Here is a 19,752-nt window from a genome sequence, read left to right as displayed (position 1 = left end):
TAAAATATCATATAGTTATCTTTTATAAACCTGTCATATTACAGCCTTAGTCTCAGACAGCTAGAAACACATTTTTAAAAGTTCCTTCTTCACAAAATTCTCTTCATTCTAAATTTATTGTACTTAGACTTCAAACCAACAAGACAGATCCCATACTTCAATAAGTGATAACACTGCCATAAATGGTGAGGTTCATCATATCCTCTCTGAAGGTCCCTGTAGGCCGCCACATCTAACCTAAAGTGTCTTTTCTACCCATTCAACATTATCTCCTCATAGCCTTCATTTCATCAATTTCATTTCTTTTTTGTGTGTGTGTGAAAATAAATTTCTTTTCCACTGTTATGCATAGCAACTTCCACGTGTAAAGGTTTCTACTTTCGGAACCTACTAAAATAGTTTCTTTCAATCTCTCAATTTCCTGCATCTACTTTCATCCCTTAGGTATCCATTCCTATTTGGTATTCATTTGAAAGAACTCTAAACTTAAATTTAAAATATTAACTCATTTGAAGGATTAGAAACTGTTATCAATACACAGTTCAGAGGTTGCATACTACCAGTCTGCCTGGTTATTAACATCAGTTGAAAAAAAATTTATCCCATTATGTATTTTTTAACCCTACTATTAAATGAATTATCACTTCATATTTCTAAACAAACCACACACTTGGTGGTATTAATAAAAAACAGAAACACATGCCCCGTTCAACTGAAATAGAGAGAAGATGGACAACTAATGTTGGCTACAAAATCATTTAACTCTGTTGTTCTACCATCTCATTTCAGAAAACTACAGCAAATTAAGATTTTAAAAAATTAGATACAAACAGAACCAAAAGAAGACAATATCATGAATGTAAATACAAGGGTCTAAAGTAGATTTTTTTTTTAAAAAGCTGAAAACGTTATAGATGACTCAGTTAACATCTAAGTGAAAATGACAGTTTCCATGTTTCTGGTCTTTATTTCCCCCTTTGGGATTTTTATTGTGTGATTTATTTTAAGTAACTTAAACTTCATGGGGGAGGAAAGAGCTTTGTAGAGAAAAAAGACGGGTGAAGTAAATTGCTTCTGAAGAATTTTCTTCACCTGGAAGAAAAATGGTATATTATACTGAAGGAAAGATTATAGTGATAGAAGCGGTCTTCTGTTATTCACCTACTGACTCAATCATTGATTCATTTATGTTTGCATGTAAGCAAAATACAAATATTTATTGATCATCTATTTTATGCTTTCTATTATGGTAATCCCAGCTTCTAGTAGTTCACTGTCAACAATATTCTTTATAATTAGAGCTTGTGAATTTTCATAAATTATATAATTACTGTTTCATCATCTGTAAAAACTGGACAATATTTATTTCACAGATCTGCTGTGTGTGTATTAAATGAGATGTAAGGGTTTTACCTTCAAGAAAATATTAGTCCTCTTCTCCCTGCAGGGCGCTTTAGAAATTAAGACATTTATCAGTGGTTCTCAACGTTACTATAAAAAATATCTTCTATTCTCCATGGATTCCGTGTCTTTGAAGATTTTTGCCTACCAACTGTATTGACATTTTATTAATCAGATAAGTAATGGCTAATTGGAACTTTCAAATTGTCAAAGGCATAAAAACTAATGAAATGTTAGGTTCTTGGGGTTTAAGTACAATGTTTTATTTCATTAACAGCCTGCAAATCACCACAATGCATGACAATAATTTGTGATACTTAGCTCCAAAGAGTTGAGACATTGTATAATTACTGGTCAAAGCAAAGATACATAAATTTCACCTGTATAAATTTATTGAGAGTAAATGTATACTTTTCATCAGGCTGTTCGCAATACTAAAAATAATTCATTTCTACATCTGCATACCCCTGGGAAAACATTTATGTACCATAAGTTAGTGATTTTCTATGTCTAGAGAAATTACTGGTTACCCTACGGATTTGTTTTAAGCCGTTATCATTAGTAATACCACCTTTGACGTTACACACATTTATCCATAAAGGCGGATACTAATATCCTGTGGCCTCCTGTTATTTCTAAGAACAAAATCCAAATCCTTCACCACAGACTTATGTGATCTGTCCCTTGCCAACGTCATCTACCCATCTCTTCTCAGCTTAGCACAATGGCCTTCTCAAATCTGACTAGCTGCTTTCCACTTTAAGGTTTTTGTACCAACTGGGCCCTCAGCCTGGTTCGCTCTTCTTGCAGATGGTCATAGCTGGCTTCTTGTCATTCGAGTCTCTTATGAAATACCATCATCTTGGAGCTTCTCCTCAACACTCAATCTAAACTGTTCCATGACTATCATTTTATCCTGTTACAGCTTCTTCAAGGCACTCGTGACGTCTGAAATTATCTTGTTCACTTATGTTTGTTTACCTTTCTCTCCACCACCACCAAACCCCATTGGTACAAAGAGCGCCATGAGAGCAAGTCTTATTAACTGCTCTATCTCCAGTTCCTAGACTAGTACCAGATACCCAACAATCATTCAATAAATATTTGTTGGATAACTAACCAAACTGTTTAAGATTATTTGTGGGATGGATTCTGAGTTTTTAGTTAAGAACTTATATTTAGCAATCAAAAGGAATAAGAAAAAATGTTCTTTTGATAAAAAGAATAAGAAAAATGTACACTATATTCTATTCAACCAGTAGGCATTATGTTCCTTTATTTTAATCCTTTGGTATAGAAGGATATGAAAGTCTATTAATGTTTCACACACTTCATATGTCACCTCATGTAAAACTGAATGAATTTTTAAAATTTCAGCTTTACTGAGGTATAACTGATATAAAATTGAGTTTTAAATAATTTTTATAATTATCATTAATTTTTAAATAATTTCTTATAATAACATATCATGAGCTGCTAGCCACTCAATCTAATAACTTATTTTTCCTGCCAAGATGCAAGCAGACTTCTAAGAATGTAAGACATACATACTGGGAAAGCCATAGCTGCCATCACAGTGACAGTGCCAGAATAGCCCAAACCAGAGAAGATCCTGTTCTCAGCTATGATTGGGGAGGAGGAAGGAAGGGTAAGAGCAGTCAGTCCTAGGAGAATTACTGTAGTTCAGATTTCTGTTGACAAACAGAAATATCTTTGAACCAATTCAAACTACTCAACTGGAATCTTATAGTTGGTGGCATTAAATAATTGTTTTTGAATACCAAAGGTCTCTTGAGTAAACGAAATTTCATCCAATTAAACCAGATCTGGGTTTCTGCAGTTTCACATAAGAAAAACACAGTTATTTGTAAAAAGTAACACGCAATCCCCAATATTATGTGCTATATTTACTTATTACGATTATGTGCTGCTTTATAATGGGAATACCTTCCAAGAAATGCATCATTTGGCAAGTTCATCACTGTGTAAACATCATCGAGTGCACTTACACAAACCTAGATGATCTAGCCTATTACACACCTAGACTGTATGGGACAGCCTATTGCTCTGAGGCTACGAGCCTGTACAGCGCATTACTGCACTGAATACTGTAGGTAACTAACAGAATGGTAAGTATCTGCATATCTAAACATAAAAAGATACAGTAAAAATACGGCATGAAACAGTGGTACACCTGTATAGGTCACGTACCATGAAGGGCACTTACAGGACTGAAGTTGCTCTGGGTGAGTCAGTGAGTGAGTGGTAAGTGTGCAGGACATTACTGTCCACTACTGTAGACTTTATACACACTGTACACTTGAGCTACACTAACTTTTAAAATAATACTAAATTAAATCAAGCACAAGACAGTGATGCAATCAAAGAACACAGTAAACATGAGGTGTATGAGGCTGATGCTAGCGTGATCTGCCATAGTGTTTTATAGCAAACTTTTTTCAATAAATAGAAAGAATACACTCTAAAATAACAATAAAAAGTAGAGAATAAGAAATATATAAACCAGTACATAGTTGTTTATTATCAAATATTATGTACTGTACATAATTGTACGTGCTATACTTATCTACAACTGGCAACGCAGATTTGTTTACACCAACATCAGCACAGATGAATGGGTTTCAATATGACATTAGGCAAAAGGAATTTTTCAGCTCCATTATAATTTTATGAGAACACCATCATATACGTGATCTGTCATTGACAGAAATATTATGTGGCACGTGACTATAATAAAAAAATATTTTCAAGGTAGTTTTAAAGGGAAGAGAGTTGAGTAACAATCAACAATAAGGACTTTATTTCTGAGTTTAAAAAATATTTGAAAACTAAAAGAAAGATTTAGAAAAGTGTAACAACCCAATGATTTAAAAAATGCAAATACCTTATATCACAAGCCTGTATTTATTTCTTTTTTAAATGGGGGTTGCTTTTTTCTCAACTGGTAATATTAAAAGAAGACAGCAAGTAGATAATTCGCAGCTTATGTGAATTTACTGATCGGTCAAAAAGAAATATTAATATCAACCTTTAAGCTAAACTTGCTTACATTCAGCCAAGTGGAAAGTACAATTAGCATAGAGTTACAGCTAAGAACAAAAATAACTAAGAATGTCATTTGCAAACTATTTTAATTAAGAAATTAAGGAGAAGAGAGAGAAGAGTAAAAGTAATATTTTTTTCTAAAGATCATAGATTCAATTTCCTATTTTCCATTGCTCCATATTTCACTGCCCTCAACTTTCTGACTAAGCTGCTTAACAAACAAGAAGTCCATACTTCACTTTTCATCACTTCTGCTCACACAACGGATGTTTCTAAAGTCCAGTCACGTTCACAAATGCTGGAAAGACAACACGCATAAGAATTTCACCTTACAGTGAAATTTTTTTAAGATAATGCCCCCCAGAAATACAATGTCTAAAAGTGAGAATTCCTTGCTGACTAAAAACTTAAAATGCTAAGTAAGTAAAATTTCTCAGGAAACTATAAATTTGTCAAAAGAATAGCATAAACATATGCTTTTCACTGATGAAGTAACAAGAATCTTTGACTTTTCAATTTAAAAAAAAAAAGTAGCAATAACCACAGGGTACTGAGTTCTAGCCTCTCTCAGAGGCTGCCTAACTCCATGTAGGCCATCTCTTAGCCTCAGACTCTTTCTTTTGAATTTCGTCTCCAAACTGGGTACTCTTGAGAAGATCCAGAAATCGTCACAACAGTGACTCCCAGCGACTCCCCACAAAACCTCCCCTTGTTTCCCTTTAAATGCTCATACCTTGCCTTGCCTGTGTTACTGAACCAGCCTCCCTGTCTTCGGTCTCTTTCATCTTCCAGAAGATGAGGTCATATTCCTCAAATCAAAACTTACACTCCTGAATAAAGTCTAGACTTCTCAACCTAGCATTCGACGACTACCAAAGTCTAGCCCCAATCAGTCTTTATGCCTTATCGCCATATTTTCTATTTATAAAAGCCTAGGCTTCTGTCAAATTAGTCTCCTGTCCTCCAACTTGTCCTGAACTTTCTACATCAGAGCAAGTCATTTGTACCACAAAGAATGTCTACCACTCCCTTCCAGCTGCCATTGCTCATGGCCATTTTGCATTTCTACATTCATCACGTAAACAAGACCACACAAATGACATCTCCTGCCCTACCCACCAAAACTGGCAAAAAAACAAAAACAAAAAATACCCACCCAAATTTAACAATAATAGCTAGCTTTTATTAAATGCCTACTATGTGCCAAGCAATCCTACAGCATATTTTGAATCCTCTCTACAAGCCTATTAAGTAGGTATTATTTTTCCCCTTTTAAATGAGACAGCTAAAGTTCAGAAACATCAAATCATATATTTAGTCGTTACCTCAAATTATACACCCAGTAAGTTGCCTCAAATCATGTACTTCATAAGTGGGAAAGCAAGGATTTGAATTCAGGCTGCCTAACTGAAAAAATTTAGTTTTACATAATATTTCTACTTACTATATACTACAAAATAAGCTTTCTCATATTTGCCATTTTAGTAAAGGGAGATATTAAAATGCTATTTCATCCTAACAAAAGAACGATGTTCAAATAGTAACTGCAAGGAATATCTTTTTATGTCACAAAGATTACTTTTACCTAAAACATTTTCAAAGAAATTCATTCTAACCAACTTTTTCAAAATGACTGCAAATTACTAATCATATACTATGATGGTTTTACAGATTAATATGATTTTGTGATTACCACCTGAGAACTGTAAAAGGTATCTATCAAATTGGCAAAGATTGTAAAAACTGACCCTCTCAATGTCATTGAAGGTGCAGTGAGACACACACTCTTACACACAGGGTAACCACACTCTGATCCAGTTATCCCACTTCTGAGAATCTATCCTAAAAAAACAAAACAAAACAAAAAAAAAACCCAAAAAAACAGAGATGCAATCAAAGATAAGTGTACAAAAATGTTTGTCCCAGTGTTATTTAAGCAGTACTATTATAAAGAATCAACTTAAAAATCCCACACTAGGTAGGAGACCAATATCCTGTTCAGAGAATAAAGCAGGGGCAAAACAGTCTATATGAAAGAATAATTCCAATTTTTTAAAAAATTAAAAAAATCTATATAAGAGGAGGACAAAAAAAATATACATTAAAATGTTCGTAGTAATTATCTCTGGGTGACAGGTTTATGGATGATTTTCAATTATTTCTTTACATTTGTGTTCTTTTCCTAATTTGCCACAGTGGAACATGAATTATTTTGAACAGGAAAACAATGTTTAAGCAGTTATAATTACTGAAAATGATCCTAAACCTAACAAGGACATATTACTAGGAATTGAAATTACATTTCCTACTGCAAAGAAAATATCAAATTTTTGTTTCCAGTTTCTGTTATGCTTGCGTTTACTTTTAGATTATGTAAATGCCATCCAAAACTCAGTAGTGTTCATGAAATTGCACAAGGTTCACCATCTAAAAGTCAGCCAATGCTCCAACAGAAAGCGCCACAGTTAAATGAACTGTTTTATTGTATGTCTATTTACAAGAACAAATGTCCAATTAATCCTAACTCAAAACATGCAAAATGGAAAAATCGGAAAAACTATTTTCATTTTGCAAATTAACTAAATATACCATTGTTGCCTTATAAGTACATCACAGGTCTGGAGGGGGAAACTTGAAAATAAAGCTGGCAAGCTACCAACATTCACTAAAAATGCACACTGACGCATTTTAGCTATATGCACATTTCTGTTCTAGTGGATAGTTAACTTTAGTGGCACAGGATAACTTTAATCAGTGTAAAAAAATATTAAGCTGTACTACAAAAAAAAAAAAATCCACACCACATTAAACATACAATTAAAACTGCTAGCTACACAAGGAAAAATCTTCCCTCCAGTGTGGCATATATGCAGAAAAGCAATTTGGGGGGGTGGAGGGGGGAGTAGAAAAGCCTTGAACTGAAGTAAAATAGGCAGTAGAGCAAACAATTTTTATTTCACTATATTTTAAACTACTGGGAAACTGGTTTGCTCTAGTGCTAAAAAGCAGTTAGAAAATAAGACCACAGAGACAGTTGTTCAGCAACTAACAGAGAATTTAAAATATTTTACTTAGAAAATGAGTATCATTCTATTTTTATTCTACCATGAAAATACATTTATTTATAAAACATATGTCAGGTTTGGCAATCAAAATAAATTAGGAGACTATAAATTCCTTAAATAGAAACTACAGTCTCACATCTCAGTTTCCATCAAAGAGTCTAATATTGGGTCACTCAAACATCTGTTCAATGACTGATTCTGAAATCTATTAATAAAATTATGCAATATTTTCACAAGCATACAATAGAATTTAAAAAGGTATTTCAAAAGACATCAATGATTTGAGCTAGATACTAAAAACTACATAAAATCCACAGATTAAATTTCAACTGCTAAAATAATTAAGTTATGGTTGCTTCCTTCATGTTCTATAATTCTTGTCTAGAATGAAATGATTCTATTTATAAATGAATTTTAAAATATCACTGAAAATACAGTGAATGAATTTACTCTCCAGATTACATATCTGACACTTCTGAAATGTTCAGTCTGCAGTAAGAGAGAATTTCCTACTACTGCTAATTTAGAATCTTACAAGCAGCATTTGGGATTTGTCCAAAGAAACAGTTGTAGCCAGTTCTTTGTGCCTCTCTAACTTTACACCTTTGTAGTTGATAACTAAACCACAGTTCTATCCTGAGCAAAGTTATTTTTTACAACCAGAATAAGTAAATACGACATAGTACTGCAAACAACCATAAATGTTATAGGTATATATATATGTTTGTGAGTTCAACGTAAGGCACTTTTAATTAATCCAACATCTTTTATCAGTTACAATGCAGTTTGGTAAAGTCTTCTTCTTATAAAATATAGCCTGATTTAAATATATTCTGAAACTAAACATGGATTACATATTTAATTCCAAATTTGTTTAATTTTACCATGCTACACTTTGAACCACTCTCTATCAATATGAAGTAAATAGGCTAGAAATAGGAATGTATCTGGAAAAATTGGATATGCAAAGAAATTTTTTTTCCAGATTTATCTAACCTAAATTTATACGGCCTAAGTAAATAAGTCATTAGTACAAAAAAAAGCCATTAATTTCATAGAACATAATTAATCCTCCATGTGTATATCATGTACTTCTGAAAATTATAGTAAAATATTTTTTGACCACTTATAAAAATACACTATTTCTTGTTTCAACTCCACCTTAATCATCACACACAATTTCCTTTTCTCACTGGTGCATGCATGTGCCTTCTACCTCTAAAAGGCCTATTTTTAAGCAGAAATTAGAGCATGGCATAGTTTTTTGTTGAACTTTCTTGGTCAGAAAATCATAATAAGCTAAACTTACAGGTTCAATACTCATCTAGATCATTTAACTTTGAAACAAAATGCCCTCTTAACTAGTCATCTCAAAACTGTGTTTGAAGGGGACTGGAGAGAGTCTGAATCATTCAGCGTAAACCCATAACCACTATCAGAAAAATTCAAAATGTGAATGGGCCAATAATATCTCTGTACATGAAAAGACTGAAAAGCACAAAAAAAACCCCCCAAATTTCAATTACGAAAAAGAAAAAAACAGATACTGCATCTACCACAGTAACATATGAAAGCTTAAGTATTTTTATGTTGAACACTAATCTTTCCCATACGATGGAACTGGCATTAAGTCAGGCAGCAGTATATAACAGAATAAGCAGAAAATATTTGGAAATGTGCCATAACTCTTTTTAAAATTGAAGAGTTTAATTTGAAAAGGAACATTAGGAGGAAGTAAGTTTATGTTCACAATTTTAAACCCACCACAACATTAAGATATAAATGCTTTCTATGAGATATTTTTATTGACCCTCTAAAATAAGGGAATTTTAGTACTGGGAGCTTAGAGGTTATCTGAGGTTCAGTGGTCATTTCCTGGGTGCCTAGCATGTAGGGGATGCAGTGCTAGGTGCTTGTAGGTAACTCGATTAGTTCAACCCACTCAATTTATAGATGTTGGTGTTCCCCTGCTCATGCCAAATAAAGCCACCTAGATTTCAGAACCAGAAATGCTGAGCAATACCCTCACAGTGGTATAACTTATCAAAACAGACTGGTATCGCCCTCAAAAAAATAAATAAAATTTCAAAAATACAATGCTGAACTTATTTAACAGAAACAATACTCTGTGTTCTGAATAACAAAAGAATTAACAATTAAAAAATTCAGCTGAAGAGAGTTCTCAACAAAGTACTAGTTGTATAATTTATTGTAAAGAACAAAATATGGGGCTGTTATAGTCGTAAAATTCTAAAGACATATAGAACCAAAATTAAACAAATTGCAGATATCAAAAAAAAATCTCTGTAAGAAAAAAAGGAATTATCAATATGAAAAGTTAAATGCTTGATTGGAATGCTGATTTTATAGAAAAGATCATCAATCACATACTAACAAAGTTCATTGGTGGCACTGAACACTGGCAAGATTTTAAGTTATTTAACTATTAGATTACAAAATAAAACAATGTAAACCTCCCAGAGGGCAGAGATCCTGTGTAATTCATCTATCCCCAACAATTAGCACCTTGTTAAATGTTGAAGAGAGAGGTGAACTAAAAATATATGAACTCTAAATGCAAGCTACTGGAAAATCAAACCTAAGAATCTATAAGATCTCTTCTATAACTCAAATTATTTTCTAAGTAGTAAATAATAATACTCAATGAAAGTGACACTGCCATGAAACTTAAGGTCAACGACTGTGACCATCACTTTAACTAGTACAACCTACTCTGAAGGAATTCATAGATACACTAAGAACACAAGTATATTCACATACTTTGACTCAGTAGGCCTTCTTCTGGAAATCAATTCCCCAGGAAATATTCCAACAGAAAGAAAATGTTGTATATACAAAAGTGTTCATTTCATTGTTCTTTTAACAGGGGGAAGAGGAAACTACCCACATGCCCAACAGCAGGTAGATGGACTATTTTGCAACCACTGAAAAAGATTTAAAAAGATTAACCTCCTCATTGGTCTTCCTGCTTCCTCCACTCTCCCCTCTACCACTCTCCTCCGAGTTGATTTCCACACAACAGCCAGAATGCTTCAAACTAACTTAAGTCATAACAGGTCTCCCTTCGACTCAAAAACCTCCAGTGGTCTCCCCATCTCACTCAAAATAAAACCAAAGTCCTCAACACAGCCTACAAGGCCTTATAGTGTGGTCTCAGCTACTTCTCTAACCTCAAGTCAAACTCTCTAATTTATTTTCCTTCTTGCTTACTGGCCTCCTGGTTGTTCTAAAAAAAAAAAGGTAACGGAGGGTCTTTGCACTTGCAGTTCTCTCTGCCTGTAACCTTCTTCCACAAGGGAGCGAGCATACATCCCTCACTTCCTTCAGGTCTCTACTCCAGCCTCATGTCTTCCCTGCCTGACCCTTCCCTGCCAGTGATTCTTTATCTCATCACCCTACTTTTCTACACAGTTCTTATCATCTGACATAGTCTATATTTGTTAGGTTATGGCCCATCTCTCCTGATTAGAATATAAACTCTATGACAGTAAGGACTTTGTTTTATTTCCATAATAGGCATTCAAAAAGCACTTGTTGAATTAACACTGAATGTCAATACAATAATTATTAACTACATGAAAAAGCTTGGAACAGGAAAATTGAATAGTTTGATTTGTGAAGTTTCAAGTGCTGTCATATTGCTCGCAAGTGCATACAATAAAAATCATAAGTCAGTCGTGATTATGATTTTAAGCTGCCAAAAGCGACTATAACAGTCTTAGTTCCTCAGAAGCCATCAATAACTGTTACTGACTGGTAATAGTTATTAATGAGAACTTTTCCCACAAAATGGTAATAACTATCACTCTTAAATCTTATTCCCAAAGACCAAAAGTTTAATCTGTAAGTGTAAACAGTGTCAGTCCTGAGGCCACACAGAAAGTGAACAAAGGCTTTTGAGCAGTTCGAATATGGAACTGAATAATATTCAGGGATTCTAGTTAACTTTTGAGACAGGTAACCATGATTGGCTTCCGAGGGGCCCTGAAACCGACTGTAAAATATTGTGCATAAATACCTATTTTTTCTCTGTGGAATCTACATATTTCATCATATTCTCAAAGGTGCCTTGGCCTAGAAAAGGTCAAGAATTACTATTTTATATATTGGAAGTGAAATGCAAGATTCAAATGTAAGCTACCTCTCAAAAGGATAGGAGATATATAATACCTAGACGCTTCTTTGAAATCATTCAATTCATTCAAGAACTACTGAGTGTCTACCATGTGTCAGGCACTGTATGATCAATACCTTACATCTAATCATAGTTTGCAGTACACAGTTCAAAATACCGAAGAAACAAGATTCACTGAAACACCAGACTAAAAAAAGAATGTCAACCAACGCAAGTATAATTTCAAAACAGAAAGTGTTATAGGAAATCATAATAAAGACACAAAGGCGCTGAGGGCCTGATTTAGTTCTTATGATGTCAAAATATGGCAGATTTCAATTACATCAAAAGAATACTACACATACGCATGCCCGCCCTCACACACTGACAGGAAACCAAAAGAAAGTTTCCAAATCCTGTTTCCAGCAGCATCCCTTCTAAGGCTGCCCTTCAGCAAGCTTTTGAAGGTAAGAGCCCACATTAAACTAAGAGCTGATAGTTACTGTTACAGTGATAAAAACAGAAATCATCCTCCCACGCCCAGGAAGCAGAAAACTGTGGACACCTGTAAGGCTGTGGCCCATTAACCTCCTGCCCTCTTACTATTCCCTTTCATTTCTTATATCCTCCCTTCTTCAAAGCAATGACAAAACTATCTCCCTCCTAAAAAGAAATACGTAACCGCTCAACGGCAGTTTTTTTTCCAAGAGGTCAAAAGGTCCCCTAAACTCTGGTCCTTAGCCCTGTAAGGAGATCCTATCTTTTAGGCACCAGTGTCTTCCCCTCATCTTCTCCCCATAGAAGTAAATTACACAATTCAGCTGAAGACACTGTCCCTTAACTTCCTGAGTGAAAGGGCAAGCGATACTTCTACCAGCCCCACTTGGAAGAAAGACAAGAACCACACGGACCTCGTCCCTTGCAAAATTCAGGGAAGCAGAGACCCAAAAAAGCAACGCCGGAAAGGCGAACACATGGCATGCTACGGAAAACCTGGGAGAAAAGAGGGCGGGAAAGGGGCTGGGAGGTGGGGTGGGATGTAGGGATGTCAGCCCTGGGCACTGAGGGAATAAAGGAAGGCAAAGGAGACCCCAGACCCTGACAGAAGTGAACACAGAGAGGGCAACGCTCCCATCTACCCGCATCTCGCTAGCGGAGGAGGACGGAAAATTCACCCAACCTTCAATCCCCTCTTCGCGTGTCCCCCAAAGGGAGAGCTAGGTTTGAAGGAAGATCTGAACCTAGTCTGGGGACATGCGAGAAGAGGAATAAAGCAGCGATGTCCAGTCTTCTCCATCTCTTGGGTAGCGAGGGACGAGGGCACTGTGTCCGGGGAGATGGCGAGGGAAATGGGCTTGGGCCATGACACCTCCGGGAGTTGGAGGGTGGGGGACACAATGTCCTCTTTCTCTCCCACACCCGGCCCGGGCCCCTCCCGTCCGTCTCCCGCAGGCCTGGCCACAGGCGACCCGCTCGGTCCGCGGGCGTGGTTGACTTCGGCCCTGGCGGCGGCGGCCGGGCCTCCCCGAGCCCTGGCCCCTCCCGCCGGCCGGGCCCCCGGGCCGCCGCCCCGGACACCGAGGGAGCGCGGAGGAGGAAGGGGGAGCCGGGGACTGACCGGCGACACGAGCCGCCGCAGCCCCGGCGGGGCCGACCCGCGCCCCCCGCTCCCTCTGGGGCCGGCTCCGGCTCCCCGCCCCTCACTCACCCCCCCGGTCCGGCGCCTCCTCCACCGCCGCCTCCTCCTCCTCCCTCCTCTCGGCCGTGGCTCCGGCTCCGGCTCTGCGCGGCGACGGCGGCGGCCTCGAGAGCGGCGGCGGCGGCGCCTCCAGAACGCGCACGCACGCAGCACGCAGGCCCCGCCCCCAGTTCCGCCCCGCCCCTCCGGATCGGCGTCTGCGGGGCTTCAGCCCCGCCTTTCCCCGGCGTCCCGGAGTCTACTTAAAGGGGCCGCGCAGGAAGGGGTGGGGAAAACTGAGAACGGTGGGGGAGGAGCGGGGAGGTCTGGCTCTGCAAAGATGGGAAGGGGCTGGAGGTGCCCAAGGCTGGAAATGATCTGAAGAAGGGTCTGAAGGTTCAGGGGAAATAGGATCTTGGAGGGAATGTAACCATTTGACAAGGACTAACTGAACACCTAGTAGGTGCCAGGCACTGTTCTCAGCGCAGGGGATAAAGTCTTAAGCAAGCAAGGGCCATCGTGGTGCTTGCATTCTAGTGGGGTGGGTGAGAGGAGACAGACAACAAACAAGTAAACAAAAATTCCGGGTAGTGCTAAGTGGTGTGAAAAAATAAAGCCAGGAATGGGGTGACTTTATAGCTGACCAGGTATTGCCCCTCAGAGGAACCTTGTGAGCACATACACGGATGATATGAAGGAAGGAGCTTAGCAAATACTTGGGTGGGGTGGGGTGGGGTGGGGACAGCCTTTCCAAGCTGAAATAAAATCAGCTGAAAGCTCAGAGGTGGGACTATGCCTGGTATGTTGCAGGAACAACAGAAGGCCAGTATGGCTGAAGGGAGTCAGCTGGCCAGAGAGCAGTAATAGGCTCCGAGGTGTGTAAGTGGCCGGCTCCTGTGGAGCCTCATGGGATGATAATAGAGCTTCAGAAAACTATGGGAGGGTGAATAGAGGAGTGACTGCATCTGATTCACATTTTAAAAAGTTACTCTTGTTAATGTGTGTAAAATACACAACAGGGAAGCACAGATGTCTGCATGGAGACCAGAGAGGAGGCTGTTGATGGTGGGTCCGTGAAGGAACAAAAAGATCGTGGATGATTATTAGGTTCGGGTTAGTGGTGGTGCTGTTTGATGAGACAGGGAAAGACTCAAAGAGGAGAAAATATGGGGTGGAGGAATCAGGAGTTCTGTTTTGTGTATGTTACGTTAGGTACTTGGTATACACCCAACTGGAGATGTTGAGTAAACAATTGGATATATGAGTCTGAGATATAAATTTGGGATTCATCAGCACACAGATGCTTTCAAAGCCTTAGGTCTATAGAAGATCACTTAGGGAGGGAAAGTAGCTGGGGGAGAGGACTAAGAGGAACTCTAACACTTGGAGATAAAGTAGAAAGGGAGAAGGAGCTACCGGTCAGGTAGGAGGAACACCTGAACAGGGTGGGAAGTGTTTCAGGAATAAGAGAAGTGTTTCAGGAAGGTGAGAGTGATCAGTCTTATCAAATACTGATGAAGTGAGTAAAATGAGATCTGAGAGTCCGAAGGCTGATTTGGCTTGATGAAGGTGGCCGATGTCCTTGACAAAAGCAGTTTCAATGAGGTCATAGAGGAGAAAGTCTGATTAGGGTATGTTGACGAGAGAATGGGAGGTAAGGAAGAGAGTTTGCAGCAAGTCCAAAGAGCTCTTGAGGAGCTTTGCTGTAAAGAGCAACTGAGAACTGGGCAGTAGCAGAGGATTACTTAGGATCAGGAAGAGTACTTTAAGATGGGAGATGTTTCCTCATGTTGGTATGCTGGAAAGATTCTTTAGGGAGGTACAGGTGATGGTGCAAAAGAGAAGACAACTGGAAAAAGATTGTCCTCAGGCGAGAAGCAATGGGACCTAGCTTAGAAGTAAAGAATCTGGCATTGAATAAGAACAAGGACAATATGTTCACACACTATTATGGAGAGAAAGCAAAGTCTGTGGGTAGTACATTTGGTGGTCACATGCTCAGGCCATCAAGAAAGCAAAAGGGGGTGAGTGAGAGTTGAAATCTGGCCCTTGTTCTGCCAACCAAGCTGTGAGGCCACATCAACCTAGAGGAAGGGGCACCTTTTCCAACTGCTCCACCAGAAGCAATCTTACACACACACATTCACACACACAGCACGATTTCCCAGTTCATACTGAGTACTGTATTTGCCAGCTATCCCACTGTGCTTTCCTTCGCTCTATGCCATAGTGACTGAGGAAGGACTATTTAAGGATATAGAAGAAGGTGAGAAAGAATTCCCTTGAAGAGTGGAAGAGTTACTAGAGAAGTGTAGCCTGGACAACACTGAGGGCCCTCTTCAGTTGGTCATCCCGTATTTATAGTGAGACCACTCAGCAGGTTTGTGTGGTTTTTCTCCAGTCACATTCCTTTGCTGAGGGGGGTGGGGAGAGGTTGAAGGAGAGTTGGATTTAATTAGAGCTGGATTTTGCTGATGGAAATCAAGGAGAAGGGGAGGGGAATATTTCAGGGCGTGATAATAGTGATAGACCTTGGAATCTAAGCTGGGAGGGAAGAGAGGGCAAGTAAAAAAGCAGTGGGGCCAATGGTTTGGTGGTCCCTGTGGGAAAGAATAGTTCAAGAGGAAGCATCTAATAAGTGGGGGCACGGGGACTTTCCAAGGATCGAGCATGGGGAAGGGTGAGTGAGGCGGCTGGGAGAGAGGAAGTGAAGGTATCTGCGAGAAAAAAGGGCTCAGGCAGGCGCCTGTAGCTGGGGAAGCAGCTTCTGCCCACCTCTCCCTCCTCTCAGTCTGCACATGAGCCATTGGGCTTGGAGAGGCTAAGAGAGCTGCACCAGCTGGGGAGAAACTGAGTGCAGGAGGGAATAAGCCAACGACATGCTACTAGGTCCTTTTATAAGCCTTGGAGCAGCCTATTGGGTGTTTTGCTTTACCCATCCCCTCTTTTCACTGTGGACACCCAAGCATGTAGGCACTTTATCCTGCCTGGTGTTTGACAGAAACTAAACATCTTTAATCCTAAATCCAGCTCCTCCTCTTCTTGACTCCCCTTTTCGGCTCCTGGCACTACCTTCCTCCGTTACTCAGTCACCTTTAATCTGTCTTCTCCATCCCTGTACCCAGTTAGTCCCCAAAGCGTAGCAATCTGCACTGTCCAATAGAACGTTCTGCCTTGATGAAAATGTCCTTTACCTGCATTGACCAAAACAGTAATCACACATGGCCAGTGAGCGCTTGAAATGTGGCTAATACGATTAAGGAACAGGAATTTAAACCTTCTTTAATTTTAATGAATTTAAATTAGATTTAAATAGCCACGTGTGACCAAGGCTATTGTATACTGGACAGACAGACACAATCGATGCTTCCTACACAACTTCTCTTCCATCTGCCCCCTCTTCTCAGTCTGCATTGCCACTTCCCTAAGTCAAGTACTGATTACCTCTAGTCTAGACTTCTGCTGTAGTCTCCTATTTGGTCTCCACCTTAGTTGCTTTCCCTTCAGTCCATCTTGTGTGCTACCAGAGCCATCTCTGTAAAGCACTGGCCAAATCAAGATTCTATCCTATTTTTAAAATTATCAGTAGCTCCCTATAAAATTAGGTACAAACTGCTTAATCTGCCATTTGCCCAGTCGTGTCTCCATCTCACTTTTCCAGCCTTTCGTACTACACCCTTATGTATATAGAGCTGCTTCTCAAGCAAAATTGAATGCTTACTGTAATTCCTATCAACTTTTTATAGAGGATCCAACTCATTTGCCTAAACTGTCTCTGCCTGTAGCAATGCCTCCCATCTCGTCTTCCAGCTCCCAAATCTGTTGAAATCCTTGAAAGACTATGTCCTACCTGAAAGCTTTTCTGATTTTTCCTTTCCTCAGAAATTCCATTGTTTCTGTTTTTACCTCATCGGTGGCACTTGCATTGCATGCCGCCTTGTCATATATTCTGTGCATTCATTTTATCTTGCTACCAAATGTTCCTCCGTGCAGATCACTGTGTTTTAATTATATTAGTGCCCCTTGCAGTGTTAATTTTGCATCTTATCTATTCAAGGTACTTCTCAACTAGCCACTGAATTGAGTTGTAGACTTGTGGAATGTGAAGAGCATTCATGCTTCTTTCTAAGAGTGATATTACTAACCCTCACAGAGACTATCTTTATGCCCTGAGAGAAACAAACAAACAAAAAAGGAGCAGAAGAAGCCAAAAAAGCAATTATGTCATGGCACTCCTGTTACAACTGAAATTTCTTAAGTTGGAAGACCAAATTTGATTCAGAGCTCTTGGAAATTACAAAGAAATGAATGGAAAAAGAAGAACAAGCAGGAAAATATAAATTAAGTGGGAAACAGCTGTTTGAAACAGATCATAACCTCGACACATCTGACATCCGGTTCTAGGAGAGTAGAAACAATGTGGAGGTACATGAGTCTTGAAAATGGATGACTTGGAGTCAGAGGATGATGAGGGGTCACTCAGACTACAATCCTTCTGAACCAGAGAGTGACTTCACAGACGAAGGGGACAGCCCCATGTACAGAGGGCCTTGACTGCCACAGCACTTGTGGCTTTGCTGCGAGGGTGTTGATCTTCCTTTCTTTTTGTCTAAGGAAAAATCATTTCCAGGGGACTAATCTTCTAGCTTTCATCATTAACTTAATAAATTGACCTTGAAATTAAACCAAAACCAAAATCTAAATCATGAGATTTCCTAACACGAGATTCGAACTTTTGAAGAGAAACAGACTAGTTTCTCTTTTCCTTCCAAATGCTTCTCAAACTTAGGGTACGTTTACAACTCAGTTCTAGTTTGTAATCTTAGAGAGTGTGATGTGCTTAGAAATGTCAGGACCTGCATAGCAATTCCTAAGGTCAATTTATGGAAAAATCCTTTAAGAAGCATTCAGATTGTGATACAAATCAATAAAAAGAGGCTTCCATCTAATAAATATTTAGGAAATGTATTTTTAGACCCCAGAGTCTTAGAAATCTGTAATCCAAGAGTAGAATTACACCTGTATGCTCTGCAATACCTAATATACTTTTCCCGTTGGTGTAGTGGTTTCAATGATTTGAAGAACAGGTTTACTATTTTACACAAAAACTATATCTCATACATGTAGTACCTTATACACATTTATTCAACAAACCCCAAATAAGTGTTTGCTACTTGCCAAGTACTTACACTTGTCACTGAAGATACAAAGGTATGGTCCCTGCCTTCGAGAAGGACACAAAGGTAAAACAATGACCTGGCATTGTTATATCATTTTACAGTTTTCAGAATGATTTCACAGGACCTAATTTAATCCTACCAACATGTCATTAAAGTAGATGTATAAGCCTCATTTTGTGGAGGGGAAGAACTTTCTCAGAGGGATCGATTAAATGAATTGCACAAAAGCACAGAGCTATTAATTGGCAAGATCTCAAACTGGAACTGATCTTTGGGTGACAAGACATTGGTTGAATTAGAATGTAATTTTCCTGAGGGCGTGGCCTTGATCTGTTTTGCTCATTACTATATTCCTAGAGTCTTAGAAAAGTACCAGGCACTTGGTAGGTTCTCAATAAATATTTCAGGAGTGTGTGTGTATGTGTGTGTGTGTGTGTGTGTGTGTGTGTGTGTGTGTGTGTGTGTGTGTGTGTGTGTGTGTTGTGGAGATAGAGAGAGAATATGTATGTGCTAAGCTGATCTCTATATTAGTGCTACTTCAAGTGTAGTCTACTAAACGATGCTGGTCCACAAATTGTTTATTACCACTTGTCTTAGTCAATTTGGGCTGTTATAACAAAATATCACAGACTGGGGGGCTTATAAACAACAGAAATTTATTTCTCACAGTTCCGTTGGCTTGAAGTCTCAGACCAAGGTGTTAGCATTGTCATGTTCTGGTTAGGGCCTTCTTTCTGGTTCTTAGCAGTGCCTTCTTCCTGTGTCCTCACCTGGTGAAAGGGGCAAAGGATCTCTCTGGAGCCGCTTTTATAAAGGCACCAATCCCATTCATGAGGGTTCCACCCACATGACCTAAGCACCTCACAAATCCCTACCTCCTAATACCATCATCTTTGGGGTTAGATTCCAATATATGAATTTTAGAGGGACATAAACATTCGAACCATAGCATCAGCTGACCTTAAGGTAAGCATGGAAAATGAGAGTAAGCATTTAGACTATTTTGTGGCTACTTGACATTGCCGTGACATACAAGCAAGTGATTGGTAGACTAGCTTAGTTGATCAGGGCATAGACCAGGAGACGTATTTTCCAACTTGTGTGGTGAGTCAGATGTGATATCAGCTATGTACTAGTCATTTGGTGTTCTACTTTTTAAAAAACTTTTTTACCTTTTGACCCCTTTCACTCATTTCTTCTACTCCTTCACCTCTCACTTCTGGCAAT

General features: G+C 38.8%; 1 protein-coding gene across 1 annotated transcript in view; it reads right to left on the bottom strand.

The window, feature by feature from the left end:
* The window catches only part of RAP1A (RAP1A, member of RAS oncogene family), a 60,936-nt gene extending 47,443 nt beyond the window's left edge, over positions 1-13,493 (bottom strand). Inside the window, exon 1 of the mRNA XM_039841190.1 lies at positions 13,376-13,493. The gene's annotated coding sequence lies outside the window, so the exon portion shown is untranslated. The remainder of the gene's footprint in view (positions 1-13,375) is intronic.
* Between the last annotated feature and the right edge of the window lie 6,259 nt (positions 13,494-19,752).

Source organism: Pteropus medius, unplaced genomic scaffold (assembly GCF_902729225.1).
Source record: "Pteropus medius unplaced genomic scaffold, Ma_sr-lr_union100, whole genome shotgun sequence".
Classification (NCBI taxonomy): domain Eukaryota; kingdom Metazoa; phylum Chordata; class Mammalia; order Chiroptera; family Pteropodidae; genus Pteropus; species Pteropus medius.
The sequence above is the reverse complement of the archived record's forward strand: the minus strand, read 5'-3'. Positions and strand labels throughout refer to the sequence as shown.